Genomic DNA, 13,880 nt, shown 5'->3' with positions numbered 1-13,880 from the left:
AAATTCATTGAATTTTTTGCTACTGTTTTTCAGCCCTTAAATTAGTCTTTTACTTCTTGTCTGTACAACCTTCAGTATAGCAGGTCTTTAGGTCTTTTGATTCCCCTACTGCAAAGTGAATGGAGGAAGGGTATCTGAGATGTCCTGAGCAATTGCAATAGACTGGTATAACCAAAAGCGGGTATTTCTGCTGTGAGTGCTTTTTGTCGTGAGGCATTTTGATTAATAAAATAGAATAACAAAAGAGAAGTCGAGAGGACAAACATCACATGGACTACAACAGTCCCAAAGATAATTTTTAGCATGTCATTGTGAGCAGAGCATAAAGGTACCGGAAAGGGAAGGAAGATTAAGAGACAGAAAGTCTTTCTCTCTTACCTCTCCCCCTTACTGCTCTAAGCACTCACAGCAGACAGATTTTATATATTATTCTTTTATACATAAAACACTGAAATTGAAAACTGCATTGAGTGCAATTCCCATTGCAGCTTCCAGGATAATGGGCTGAACATTTTCCTCCCTTGTTTATTTAATGAGAGTACTTATCTTTTTTTTTCCATACTGAAGCAGGTATTGGGTTAATCTTTCAACTCCTGCAGAGGACACAAGAGCAGGACAGTAATGGAGTTACTATGAGGTGATAGCATCATTCACCCATTACTATGTCTCATCCTTCAGTTATTGCTATGTAGTGATAGGACACCCCTCAAAGTTAGAGATACGGTTGCAGACAAAGGTCAAAGGGAGATAATTTACGATCCAGCAGTTTATTTGTTCCTTCTAGTTATAAGAGAAAAAAAAAATCCTCACACTTATCCTACTTTCTTCAGCAACAACCTTGAACAAGCACCAACAGACCTCAGCTTACATGGGGAACTTATGACTATCTCATCCTCCAAGTTCTGCCAGATTCGTGTGTGAGTAAATTGAAGCTTTATGAGTCAATCCAAAGCCAGATGAAACTACTTATTTCTGTTGATTTCAATCAACTGGGAATTAAGACTTACCTCAAAAGAGTTTTAAATCATTAAGTTAACATTAGCTACTACCTCTCTTCTTTTTACCTCAGTATTGGTTGTGAAAAGTGCTCAGCCTCTTAAACAGTGGCATCATGTTTATTCAAACCAAGGCTAAATGAGGAACAGGCCTTGTACTAAGTGGAAAGCCCAGGGAAAGGTGCATCTTCTGTTTTGTATAAAATATATTCCAGTGGCAATTAGTGCCCTAAGTGGATATTGTCTTAACAATATTTAAGATCAAAGTCCGTCAAGGTAGAAAATATAGATGGACAATGGCCAGACTTCATAAAAATTTTTTGGTTGTGTAAAGCATGCTATGCAACTCCAGAATCTAGAACGCGTACATTTTACAATCATCATCATCATCTTTAAAAACATAAATACAAGCCACTCTAGGCCATGGCCATACTGATGGATGCTCAAGGGCACTCTCCCAAGCACACCACAATGACCCATTCGGGTGGCAGCTGGAGTGCATCAATAGGCCTTGCTCAGGGCAGAACAGGTTGAAGAGCTGTTGTTCTACCTAAGGACGACGTCTGAATTTCCTGCAAAAGGGGGCAAACCCAAAACCTTTATACATTCTCATTATAGACAATCATTTCCACACGTTTGTTCAAACCAAACCCAAAGGTTTATGATTCAGTAAGGGATGGAAGGAGTGAGAGGAATAATTCCATAATTCTTAAATATATTATCATTTTACAAGTCTTTGAACTTCTGCAAATAAATTGTACTCAAGGAATGGTTCCAGGAAACAGCAATACATTATGTTCTAAATACCTTTTCAGGTGTTTGGATATGGAGAGAGTATTTGAATAATACTGTTTAGGTTTTAACAACTCTAGTGTTTTCAGCCACGTCTACACAGAGAGATCTAGTTGAAAACAAATGGAAATAAGCAGAGTTAAAGCATGTCTAGTGTGAGCAGCGGTGTGTTTATACTATCCTTACACATACTGAACAAGCAAGTTTACCTGCTTTTTTATTTGCTGTTTACCCTTATGCAGCATGTACTCTACAACTGTCTTAACATGTATCGGCACGTCTGACCCCTGTGTGAAAGACAAAAAGGATTCTTTGCTTTACTCCATGTATACCAGCCATTAGACACATGCAAAGCAATGCAGTAAATTATTCTTCTGATTTGGTAATGCTACCCTCTGACCTGATAGTACTTCTGCTCATTTTCTACTTGTTTTACAAAGGAAAAAACAAAACTAATCAGAGAAAGCAACAGTGAACAGAGATCAGTATGTACATGGCTTTGTTTGTCTAGAAACAAGATTTTTTTTTCTTATCTTTAAGAATTAAGACATGAAGTACAGAACAAAGGAATGCACGAATAAGATGGAAAGAACAGTACCCAGTTTTCTCCTGGCCTAACTCTCTAAAGCAGACAGTACCTTCCCTTTGCAAATTCCTGGTCCTGTTGAAGTGGAACTTTTAGTTACAGTTATTTGGTTTCATAGTGGCCAGTCTGAAACACCTGCCACCAAGTTGACAGAAATATTCGCAACTGGAATGAAATTCAATTTGTCCAAGCAGACATAGTGTTACAGAGCACTTCATCACTTGAAGGAACACAGTCAAATCACAAAATCTTCATGTAGTGACTCAAAAGTAGCACTTGAATAACTCATTTTTGCAACCCAAATATACTTCTATAACGGACACTTCTAAAATATATTTTCCCTTTGATCTGTTTTGTTTGACCTTATTGCAGGCTTGCTGACTCGGAACACTGGGTGACTCCCAAGTGAGTACACCTGCATGGCCAATTAACCCCACATCTCTGAGCCACGCTCGGCACATGGAGGTCCACCTTGGGTAGAAACAGGCAATTAGGAACCCAGACATTACTGAAAGGAGGTGAAACCAGAGATGGAGCTGAAACAAGCTTCTAAAAACTGTTTAAGTGGATGAAAGAGCAAACATTATAAAAAGCTAACTTTTTTTAGATTTCCAAGGTGGAGAAAGCAACATGTAAGGGTTAAAAACTGAAATTGTAGTCACTTAGTTTTACAAATAGAAGTGTATTAACCTGACTAAGTTGCAAAGGAGCTAGTTTTAAGTTATAAGTAAAGGGTAAATACATATGAAAAAAGGTAATGGAAAATGTTTACTGTTTGAGTCAGTCAAATTTTGCTGTTGCACAGAGAGAAGTACAACTCATATTAACTTCATAAAAGACGCTATTCATTTATGAAACGTTTTATTTGTTGTTCATTTACTAAAGCTGCCTCAGGATTTTTTACAAATACAAATAAACTGTCCTGGTTTACTAACATATGTGGAGAAGTAGGTAAACCTTTAAATTAAAGCTTTAGAAGGCTGAAAAGTCAAAACAATACTTTAAATATAAATTAACTCAAGTTAAAGGGAGCTGCTGTTTCAATGAAAGGAATTCAGCATGAGGAAAAAAATATTTTCATACAGTACTGGAAGAAAATCCTAGCTGCAGAAATGATGCTGTTTGTTTCGTTTTCTAAAGAAGAGCTAGAAAGCTCCTCAGGAAAAAAAAAAAAACAACACAAACCTGTAGTTTGTATTGTATACAGTTTGAGAAAAGCTAAGACATCTCACTACCACTGCCAGAGCCACAGAGGGTGCGTGTGAAGGAGTCCATCCAGACCAACGCATTTTGTGCCGGTTCTGGTCCACGCTGGTGAGGTGCAAATCATCTGCTCTTCAGAAGTGTGCACCAGTGCTCTGCCTCAGCTATTATGCACCAATTAGAATACAGGATGGGGGGTGGGGGGAGAGCAGGGTAATTTTTTTTCATGGAACTCTTATATTAACCATGGAAGTGGTGCCAACTTGCCAAACCTCCATTATTCGAAGAGGCTGGTATTCTAGGAAGGGTATGACAGCATCTGGCTTTGACCAAGATGTTGGTCATTTAGGAGACAGTACTGGGACAGAAGAGTACTATTGTTGTTATAAAATTTAAATTGAACCAAAATTAGATCATGCTGCTGGTATCTGGAAAGGAATACCTGTTATAGAAATATTAGAAAGTAAAAGAAGTAAAATAAGAACTTTCAGAATGAGATCTTTCACCCTGGCAGGAGATGTTCTAACAAATCCCCGTGGATAGCGTAGCAAGAAGTTGTACTGCTAGTTCCTTACCCCAGAGTAACTTGTCATAATAAGAAATTTCATATGTTTTTAGACAAGATTCTGACCCCTAAGGAAAGAGGCAGTGTCCCCCTAAACTGAATTCATAATCCTAGTTTTGATTATTTATAATCCAGGCTTGTTTCGCACAGCATATTCATGGTTGATGACAGTGTTCACAAACAATCTTTACTCATGCCTTGATACATCCTAAGTAAATTAAATTAAGGGGAAAATATAAGACTCAGCAATTATAAATTAAATCATGATCAAGGTAATATTAAACTAGAACACATTGATGCTGCTTAGACAACTCTAATTTTGACTGCTTCTAATTTTTAAGTGCTTGACTTAATTTATTGTTATTATTAACTTATTATTAACCAATTTTACTTCATTTTAACATGCACATGAAGTGTAGCACTTGCATGAAACTTCCTGCATTCACAAAAAGAAAATCTGCTGGATAAAAAGCGATTTTAACCATATAGAAGTATGGTTATGGTTTACATGCATGCAAGGGGTCATCAGCAATACCAGACCTTTAGATCTTCTTTCTTAAGCCTTTGCTAGTTACGTTCAAAGATCATCAGGAACATAGAGAAGGCTATTTTTTTCAGCTTGGACCACCTACTTTGCCAGTGCATTTCACAGCTGTTTGCAGAGTATTTGTAAACCTCAGCACTCATCTGTTGGGTCCTACAGTGCAGTCTGGGGAGTGAGGCATCTTTACTTGCTACGTTCTGCTGCCGGTTCCTTTAGTATTATTCCTTTGTTCAATCCCATAAGATGCCCCTGCCTACAGCCTGTCCCATCAAGCCCTTCCCACTCCCTCTGCTGCTGGCTCTGCTCTGTTTCTTATTCCGTTGTGTTCAGGTCAGGTTGCCTTCTGCTTCTCATTTACACTGCCTGGGGATCATAAGTTGGAAGACAAAATACAGCCAGCCTTTGGCCTGGCTCTGAAGGGCCTCAGCTTCTTGCTGAGAGCTGGGGAATCTTCAGACGGCTTCACCAACCCTCCAGCAGAGCACCTGCAACAGGCAGATCTGTACAAGAACAACAGTGATTATTTCTCTGAGGCTGCAATGACAGAGAGCCCCTTCACTGAACCTTGCTTCAAAATATGGAAGGCAACATTTAAACAACATGACTATAAGAATTTAGTAAGGGCAAGGTGAACTCTTTCCCCCTTACTGGATCTTGGAAATTAATTACCTCTTATTCAGCATTTCTTCTTTATAGAACTTTCATGTCTACTGTGTACAGAAACACAGTTTTCTCTGTGGGAAAAGTATTTTCTTTTGTCACTGAGGTGGATCAATCAGCTGGAGACTGATGTTTTTCATGATCCCGTAGCAAATTCTGCATCTGTCATCAGAAAATTCCTTCAAAAGAATTAAGCCCACTATGCCTTTATTCATTTGGGTTTTTTCCTATTATAGGAAGGGCTCTAAAAAATGTGTATGACAAACTTCCTTGCTATGATCTTGTACCTTAGACACAACAAGCTTTTTTCTGTTGGGAAGTTTTCATTCCCACTTGTTATGAAGTCAGCCTTTTGGCATTCCAGTAGCATTTTCTTTTCTTGCTTCACCTAAAGTTAAGTCGGAGATAATTTTCTTTGCTCACAGATCTTGTTAAATTTTGCTATTAAGGTTTTTGTCTTTCATGCCACAAAATGTATTTGCGTTGCATTTACTTCAGACTCCTCTTCATGAGTCTTTATTTCTTTCAACTTAACATTAAAGTTCTCTTTAATCTCTGCAGAAGCCACATTAGTTCAGATCAATTGTTTGCGTTAGTCTATTATCCCACCACTAGCAGCAAATACCTGGGGGAGACTAAAACAGGGCAAGCCTTTAGTCATGCTTTCACAGACTACCCTCTCACCAACCACGAGTATTTTGAACATTAAATTATTTCCAATTCGACTACAATTTACTTGCTTATTTTGATACATACAACTGGAAACATATGTTCTGCTAAAATTATTTTCAGGAGGAAAATTTTATTTAGTTCCCTTTCTTTTATTTTAGATGCCCTTTTTGCATGAGGAAGCTGCAAAAAGAGACATAGTCATGATTAAATTCAAACGAAGATGGTGTAGGGGTAAGAGCTGAATGCTTAAGAACTAATGCTTTTATCTTGTCACACTGTGCACTGAGATTTATCTTTAATACCTTATAATTCTATAGTGCACGTTGGATTGACTCAATAATGACATTAGAACTCTCCGTACAGTGCAAGCTTAAGTCTGATGTAAAAGAGAAGTTGAATATAATGGAAGTAGAAACAAACAAAGAATTAGAATGTTTAAGAGGCTCCCTTTTCATATTGTCACGTGTAGTAATGATTCAAGAAAAGTAATGAAGAGAATGACACAGCAAAAAGACCAGTGGGTATTTTGGTTAGTTTCTGGTACAGCTAAGGAAACCACAAAACCACATCACTCTCTAGTCTGCTCAACCGGTTACAACAGTTTCTAGAACTCTAAACCACAAGAATAAAGCCTTAGCTTATTCTCAAGAATTAACCTAGATTGCTTTCAGAACATTATTGACATTTAAAAGCGATGTCTTGGTGCCTGGATGTGATGTGAAGCAAGACATATAAGCACTGGTTCTGTGCCGCCTCAACAACAGCAGGAACTTAATTCTGACTATGTACCACTTCTTCCAGGTGAAGTAAAATTACTTCTGATTCCTGCAAGAATCAACACAGCTCCTGGACATATTTTATGTCGTGCTAAAGAGGGAAAGGACATTTATCTGTGCATCTAAATAATCAAGTTTTATTTTTATGTATCAGCTGTCTCACAAAATAAATAATGAATAACAGAAGTTGGGGAAAATGATTGTTCTCTGTTCTTGGCAGTTCTTAAATGATTCTGTGTAGCTAGGCCTGACAACTGCTGTTTGTTGTCTAATAATATCGTTTTCTTTGCTGAAGAGTTATACCATGCCCTTATGCCTACTCATAAAAGAAGCAAATCCAACCTACTTTGAAGGTTAGCCCTACACCAGTACTGGTGACACAGGCAGTCCCTCCACAATCAGCTATATTGGCTTCTGGATATGCAAGAGCGGAGTTGTGTAAACAGCTGCAGCACAGCCAAGAATTCAAGAACATAGCTGGAAATGTTTTCTGCTTCTAAAAATGTCTGAACCTTGCAAGTATAATTAAACCTTTCTGTAAATGGAAAGCCAAAGAATGGCATTTTTCTTTGACGTAGATCATAGTCAAACGGCTCCTAGTTGTAAGTATAGCGGTACTTTACATCCATAACTGCAGTCTTTACACTGGAAATAACCTAGAAGCATCTCTGTGTTTGACATCTGTAACAAAATGAATGACTGGTTAGCATTCTTCCTGCTGCAAATCTTGTTGATTCTTCTTTTTCTTCTTTTTTTTGTAGAAGTGAAGATTATCTAGAAATTAGCTTGTAGGTTATTGTATATGGACAGTGATCTGCTGATCAAATACCTGTCAAGAACTGAGATTTTTTTCTCCATTTATGAATCTTTTCATAACATAGTAAGTGGAGCAAATACATATGGATGTTCCAGATAACAGTACATGATGACCAATTTTTTTTTGCGTAGTCGTGATTCGGCAAAGAAAAACATGAAGAAAATCAATGTTGTTTAGGATAGCCAAAGCCAGAAAGACACCAGATGATATCAGAACGATCTAATAATGATAGGCGACTAATACTGAAATATCTATGTCCTTCAACTTTTCCTAAAGATTGGTAAGAATATGATACAGCACAATAATTCAGTTCTGAGATTTGTTTGTTTATTTAGCAAGGGATGATTGCCTGAAATGGTGGCAATCTGCAGAATGTCTATGACCTGTTCAAAAATGTACTCAAAACTAGTCCTCCCTTTGGGTGTGATTCCTAGGGAAACACATAGAGCTCACGTGGTGTCCAACTATGTTATCATAAGTGCCCCTTAAACTGTATCCTCTTAATTACTGTTTAGTAAGAAACATTTTTGAAGTCTTCTGTTAATCATCGCTAGAGTAGATGACAGCTTAATATATTTCATTGTTCAAGAAAGCAAACATTAAAATTATTATATCAGAGCTTTGCAGGGTACTAAATGATCAAAGTGTGTTAATCCTTCTTCTCATTCCCTACAGAAGCATTCAAGTAGTCTTCTGTTGACAAAACAACATCTTCCAAAAAGCAAAGACAATTTTAGGAGACTGAAGAATAGCTTTCCTAGTCTAAGTGTCTGACTATAAATTATAATTGAGTGCTATATGGTAAGCTAAAAAGGAAAAGAAATTCCATCTACTATTTTCTGAACAATTTTCTGGGCAATTTTTAATAAAGATCTCTTAGGGAGCTCTACTTATAGGATGTTCTAATTGAGTATTAAAATCTACCATGTAGATTGTAATCTGTGGAACTGTTTTCTTAAGTACCCTTACACTACTAATGTTAATGGTTATCACTAAACTTTTACTATTGCTGTCAGTATGTTATTTGAAATGAAATATAAAAATCACCAAGGAAATACATTAATACTACTAAATGCCCAAAAAATACTCATAAAAATTGTTCTTGAAATGTTGACCTTCACAATACTGAAATTAGGCTCACTGCCAAGGACTTTATTTTTGTATTGGGAAGAACTTACAGAGTATTCTTGTGAACAAAATATAAACCCTTTTGGCAATGTGAATGTAGAAGGTAGTTTTTTGAGGAGGGGATGCCTTTTTTTTTAAATCAAGCAGAATTGATTATTTAGTAAGCAGATGAGCCCATTTCTGAGCTTCCTTGTTAGAAACAGTTCTGGAACTCTGTGACGTGGGATGCTATTCAAGAAACATGTGATAGGCATTTAGCTTTCTAAACTGTGCAGCATGTGAGATGAACCAAGGCGAAGTAATTGCAATGATTCCCAGGCCTTTTCATTTGAAGACTTCCAATGCTTGTTGTGGCAAATCTCAGCTTGGCAGCTTTCCACCTTTACTGGAATAACTGCCTCATCTCTCTTCATTGGACATGCTTCCTTCCCTTTATTTCTACTTTAGGCCTGGCCCTGAAGCTCCTCATATTTACTTTCTTTATCCTGTTGCTTACACTATTTATATTCAGAGGTCCATGCTATTTATATTCATAGGTCTCTGCTGTAGATAACACCTTTGGAAACTTTTACTTTAGCATGTCTTTGCTTTAGATGACATGATTCTTGCCATCCAGATGACTTTTCTATGATGGGAAAGCACCCAAATGCAAATTTGCTGGTGCATCTGTGTCCCCCTGCTGTGGTGAAACCCCTGCTGGTGGAGGCACCCTGGGCTGTTGCAGCTGGCCCCCAGCATGGCAGAACTGTGTGCGCCCCCCTGATCTCAGAGGACTCTGCTGTCTTGCCACACTTCCCACAGCCCTGTCTGCTACTTCTTTGTAGAAGGGGAACCACAGAGGGTAACTAACCCACAGACACAGGATGTACACACTCTCCCTTCCTCAGGATATCAGCAAGCATTGGTTTTCCTCATCTCTGTCTCTTTACAGGCTCTTCTCAGTTTCACTGCTCAAGGACATGATTACAGCAAAATTTGTGCAGATGTGAGAAACTTTAGCTGGTGCAGCAAGTCTGCAGACCTCAGCAAAATGACTGAAAACATATTCTAAATTTCCACCTTCCCATTTTGCCACCACTCCTGAGGTTTTTTTTTAAGTTTGTGAGAATTCCCCCTTCCTGCATGTGCCATTTTCTCCTAATTGGGGTCTTTTTTGACATCTACAATTATTGCTGTTCTTCTGCCATATAGATTACTGATGCTCCACCATTGACCTAAAATAGCGTGTGATGTTCCTTCCATAATTTCTCATTGTTTTTGAAAGCTGACTCTCATTATCTTCATCAGGTGATCCTTTGTCTTCATAGTTCACTGTAGAATCATTTTCCCTGGCACAGCCATTTACTTAGCACATCCATTTTAGTGCTCAGATAAATCTATTTAAATGTTAATAAGCCTCTCTCCTCCTACCACCCAACTCAGACACGCACAGTCTATTTTTCAGTGCCAATGGGCGTCTCAAAAGAAATTAACCCATTGACTTAAGATAATACAAAATTAAATTACTAACTTGGTTATTCTTCATGTTCCATAAAAAGAATGTAGAAATCTTTCTTTCATGTTCAGTATCTTTGCATCCCATCAGCATTATTCAGCATCCTGGAGCTGTTTGGAGAAGAGATTGTGTCTATTGCATACTACTCAGATGTAAAGATATTTAATTTAATTCAATCTCCCTCATCAAGTTTCAGCTGTACTAAAGATTTCTTTTTGCAGGGCTGTGCATTGCATAATGCTTACCAAGCTTCTTGCACAGCTCAACAGAGTTATTGCATGGCCATCATGGAATGAGTTGGAATTTTATAACTCATCTCCTGGGCCAATTTATTACATGACGTGGGAGAGTTTCTAATCTTGGTTATACTAAAATCAATTACAACACTGGATATTTGCCAGCACAAGATCAGATCCTGACTCATTCTTTTGTGTGTTGTGCTTTTTTACTCCTCATTTTCTTTTCATTATGAAACTTTCTGACATTGTCATGAACAGGTTATAAAATGATATATTTTTGCTAATGTGTTTTATATTTGGAAACTTCTGTGCAAAGCAAAGTTAGTTCTCATATAATGGCGCATGCATACTTTTGTTCTATGTGCTTTAAATACCCACATTTTTGGCCACAAAAGTCTGGCTAAATCTATGTTAAGACATCTTAAATTCCTTTTTAATTATCAACACACATAATTGATCCTAAAACCCACTACCCCAAAAGCAGTATGCCGTAACAAGTCGCTCTGGTTTTGGGGGGCATAGAATTTACCTCCCCTTTTCTGTATGTTATGCGTGACTTTGCAGCAAAAGAAAAAGAACCACAAATGACTGCTTTTTCAACAACTCCTAGGAAACATTTCTTTTATGTAAGCACATTGATCATGCAACTTACTGCTTGTTTAGTAACATAAATTTTACTTTCTCCCAAGGAGTAGGATAACTTGACTCAAGAGTCCAAGGGCACAAGTTACTGTGAGAAACATTTTCAACATTTTGATCAACAAATCCAGCTTCCAGGTGTTCTGAGGCTTTTTAAAACTTTTCCTTCCCAAGGCATTTGCCAGGCCTTCCTATCAATTAAGTCCAGTCACCTCTTACTTTGAAAACTTGTTTGTCATTTAGTAAGTGAATAGATGTGTTAATAAATTTTCTGAATAGGATTTGTTTTCCCTTGCCAGTTAGCAACAAAAGTAGAATTAGAATTGAATTATCTTGATTGTGAGATTTTTCACCTTGTTTCACGTAGCCTTTTAACGGAGGACCTTATTAGTGGCAAGCTTATTAATGGAATATATGGAATAATACCCCTCCACCCCCAGTTTCCAAGAATTGTGCCGTTTTGTTTTGAAAAAAAAAAATTGGCTGCAGCAATTCACACTCTTTTTCATTTCCATACATAGAGAAGCCTGAAAACAACCAAAGCCCAACCTTCCCAAACTGGACCAAATATTGCTGTCATTGACAACCCTAAAAATCAACACGAACAAAGCAGGAAGCAGAAAACAAACTACTGACTAATCATTCTAACTGACTAATCTGTTTGCTTTAGTTACTATATCCACCCATTTTCCTTACTTTCCATTTGCTTCCACTTTGTATCAAATTAATGACATGAACACAAGTCTACCTACCACATCCAGGCTTTACAGCCTCGGCTAATCTTCCCGGTCCTTTTCATGCAAGATATCACGAAACAGTTAGACCAGACTGTTACATTTGGTCTGCAATTCGCTTGTAACCCCTGATTTGTCTGGCTGAATCAGTGAGTGGCTGTAAAATTCTATTTTTCCGTAAGAGGGGGATACTTTGTAAAGATAGCAAGGCAGAGATATGAGTAATATTCTCCAAGGGATAAACACAGGTTTCCCAAACCTTCAAAGAATGATGTTATCCTAGAGGGAATAATCTCATGTTGTTCCATTTAGCAGAATATCATTCTGAAGCCTCGTGGAACGTGTTGTTTTACTGTTACAATACTTAGGTTAGGGAGCAAATTTTTCTTTCTCAGAAATGAAAAACTAAACGTTTGCCATTTTAATGAAATGCTGTGATGTTCAAGTTACTCTAAGAGCCCCCGGGTCTCAACAGCTTGGGGAGTAGTACAGCCAGGCTCCCAGGCACCAGTGAGAAGCTATCATTCTTGTCTATGCCAGTGGGCAAAGTAGAAAGAAATAGCAATAAGTGCTGAAAATGGAAAGAGTTTCTCTTGAAAAGCAGTGTCCTTGTTCAGGCTGGTCAGATGTTCGCTGTCAAAACTTTTCTTCAGTGGCAGACTACTCTCATAAGTGGGGGTTTTATTTCTAAAATATGTCTTATCTTTGGAAAATCGACTTTTCACTATTAAAAAAAAAAATCCCTTACGGACAGAGAAGGCATGTAAAAACTGAAAACCTTCCAAAATTTTCTCTGTGACAATAAGGGCCATTTTGTCCGTGCCTAGTCCTTGCCTCGCTTACCACTCCACAGTTATTAACAAACAGCAACCGTTGTTAGAATCTTGTTCTGGTTGAAAATATGTCACGAGAACCTGCCTAAAGGCAGAAACTACCTAATAAATATTATCCTTCTCATTTTTTTATTATTTTATTATTTTATCAGTTTGCAGTGAAGTTTTCATTTAATGAGGAAATATTTCAAACACTGGGCAAATATTGAATAAATAGGTTTTGTTACTTGAAAACAGATCATGAGTTTTGCATCTTTATCTACATGAGCATCAGTTCCCCACAACAACAAAGAAATCATTCTCTAGCTTCTATTTTTATTCCACTGTTTTTATTTGTTATACATTCCCTTACAGCACTTCAAAGCACCAGCCTAGCAAGTAAACAGAGAATAAAGAGATAATCCCTGCCTCAGGGTTTGTGATCTTCACAGGACTTTGCAGGCTGCAGCAAACAAGCTCTTCCACACTCTGCACCTTTGAGGTCCAAGCCAACTCTAGGCTGAGAGGGAACAGCATCATTAACCGAGGTCAGTAAATGGTGCTGGAAGGCAGTGTGTGCTCCTGCTACCTGCAGCCTTCTCTCTGCTCATAGCTCTCCATGAGAGACAATACAGGCATACCCTGGACATATAATATGAGCCAGTAGACAAATTATACATAAAGACAGTTGATAAACAAGGAAAGAAGGGAGAGTAAGTCATTCTTGACAGCCAAGCTACCATCTGGTTTTCCATAGGCGCTATATTTACAGGTAAGTTCAAAGAAGCCATTTCAGAAAACAATACGATTTTTTTGTGGATGCCTACAGGAAAGTTTCACACTGTGATGAGAAACACAAGAGCCTTTGGCTCACATGCCTGGTTAAATCAGACATATGAATGTTTTGCCTGACCAGAATGCTACAAAACAGCCAAAGCAGACCTTCTATTTTTCTGCAATACACTTCAGTTTGTTTGTATACGTTACAGACAGGAAATACTTATTCAACATCTGAGAAAAGGTCAGAGCTGGACTTAGAAGACAAATTAAGTATCTAGTTGTGGGGGGAAAGTTGCGTGTTTGGGTTGTATCATACCAAAAATCTAAAGAGGTTGGTTTAGCGGAGGGCTGTTGTGGGTTTGTGGTTTTTTTCCCCAGGCAAACCTCCTATGGATGTCCATGAGACTTTTTGGATAAAAAGATTTCAAGATTCAGCCCATGTT

General features: G+C 37.8%; 1 long non-coding RNA gene across 4 annotated transcripts in view; it reads left to right on the top strand.

Moving 5' to 3' along the window:
* The window catches only part of LOC128852581 (uncharacterized), a 76,388-nt gene that overhangs the window by 45,954 nt on the left and 16,554 nt on the right, over positions 1-13,880 (top strand). For 3 of the 4 annotated variants that reach the window (XR_008450548.1, XR_008450549.1, XR_008450551.1), the window contains exon 5: positions 13,033-13,205. The exons of the other annotated variant lie outside the window; for it this stretch is intronic. This is a non-coding gene — a long non-coding RNA (uncharacterized LOC128852581). The remainder of the gene's footprint in view (positions 1-13,032; positions 13,206-13,880) is intronic. 4 annotated transcript variants of the gene reach the window in all.

This window comes from Cuculus canorus, chromosome 6, assembly GCF_017976375.1.
Source record: "Cuculus canorus isolate bCucCan1 chromosome 6, bCucCan1.pri, whole genome shotgun sequence".
Lineage (NCBI taxonomy): Eukaryota > Metazoa > Chordata > Aves > Cuculiformes > Cuculidae > Cuculus > Cuculus canorus.
This window is presented reverse-complemented; position numbering and strand designations above follow the sequence as displayed.